This window comes from Jaculus jaculus, chromosome 3 (genome assembly GCF_020740685.1).
Source record: "Jaculus jaculus isolate mJacJac1 chromosome 3, mJacJac1.mat.Y.cur, whole genome shotgun sequence".
Lineage (NCBI taxonomy): Eukaryota > Metazoa > Chordata > Mammalia > Rodentia > Dipodidae > Jaculus > Jaculus jaculus.
In genome coordinates this window covers 138,059,791-138,061,699 of record NC_059104.1, presented here as the reverse complement: position 1 = coordinate 138,061,699, position 1,909 = coordinate 138,059,791, and positions in this window count along the sequence as shown.

The window sequence follows — 1,909 nt, the reverse complement described above, 5'->3', positions numbered from 1 at the left end:
AGCTATTCCTGCCTGGAGTCAGGGGTGTGGGAGTGCCTGGCATGAACTGGGCAGACTCCTCACCCAGTAAGCATCCCAGTTTCAGAAATTCTACTTATTGGAGAATTTCTTTGACATTCTTTAAAGGGCAAGTGAATAAAGTTATTTTTGGCAGCATCTTCCACTTTATCCACTAAAAAGCTCAGCCACCAAATGCTGCAACAGAATAAGTCTATTTCTTTACAAAAGATAAACAGTTCTTCCCAACTTATCCCCCCCCCCTTTTTTTTTCTTGCAGTCTTATGAGGTTTACTGCCCTTTTGCATGATCATGACTTTCCCGTGTATTTACTATAGTTCATAATGAAGAGGTGATGCAGCAAAACAGAAAAATAAATATAGAAAGCAAAGGCTGGCCAATGTGAGACCCATTAAAAGTGATAATAGCAAAGTTCCATGGAAAAATTCATGCCTTGAGTATTCAGACTACTCTCACCATCTAGATCCAACAGCCACGGCATTTGATCATTTCTTCCTACCTGACCTTGTTCAGTGAGTTCTTTCTCTATAATATGTTCTTTATTGCCCAAGGAATGCTCTTTGAATTTACTTTTTTATGGCGTGATTATAAATCTTCATGACATCCCTAATGATTCATCTCTTTTGGTGCTGGGCAGAAGGATAACCATTTCTATAATGCACACATTTCATTTAAGGTGAAACCAGGAAAGCGATTTATCAATCAGCACAGGGTTTCCAGGCATAGGCTAAACTATAACCATTTATCCCCCTCTATAAACACATTTAACTTGGGTGCACTTTCTGCCTGAAATGTCTCATAACCCTTTAAATAAGAGGTTGCACTAAATTTGTATATGATCGAAATCACTGTGCTTTTCTTCTGCCTGTAGACCGATGTAAAAATTCACCTTGCCCTCACCATGGAAATGTTTAGAGCATATTGGAGTATTCAGTATATTTCACATGTCTTAATCAGAACAGGATATTGAAACTCTGATTAGTGGTTGTGTTCTGAGATTTTCTGACTTATCCAAAACTAAAACATAAAGAGTTTTAGGGACATAGAAATGAGATGGATCCTAAGAAACCCAACTACATCACACTACAAGCATGATTGACCATTCTTTTTGAGGGTTCAGCCCTATATTTCAATGTTTCAAGAGAAGTGTTCATCATGAGTGGAAAATTCAAGAATGCTCTGTTGAAATTTTCTAAAATGTTGGAAGGCTAGAAGTCCTTTAACCACGGAACACAGTCTTTATACATCAATGATGCTTGTTTTAATGAAATGTTCCATCTCCACAGTCCTGTGAAAAGTGAAAACTTCAGCCTGTGGAGGAGAAGCCAAGGACAGGGGAGAAAAGGTCTGCAAAAATGCTTTTGAACTTCAGAGGACAAGAAACACTCAGTTCATGGAACTGGAAAAAGTAGACGAGGTTTTTCTTTATTTTTTTTTTCAGACATATGTAGAACATTTGTTTCTGTTTTATTTCTGCTGTCATAATATGATGGTTTTATTCAGTTTTTAAACATGCTTCAGCTGGAAACACTACATCTTTAAATCAGGCAACCCTGGCTTCAGTGTGAATTCCCTTGCCGCGCTCCCTCACCTTACCCAGGTGCATGTTAAATCAGTATTAATGACAATATCATTCTTGTGCAGTCATCTCCTGCCTGCAATTTGGTTTTAATTACCCGCCACGTTGTCTTTCCCCCTCACTGACAGCCATTAAATAGGGAATGACACTGGAGCCCATAGTTGTGTGGAATACTCATACCGCCAGATCTTAGCCCCCTCATAAGGCAGGCTGCAGTGCCTTCTAGTGGCCGAGATCAGAAAGGCATGTAACCCAAAATAGAATTGCAGAATTTGCACACACTTTCCAGGTTAATTTGGTGATCTGAACAGA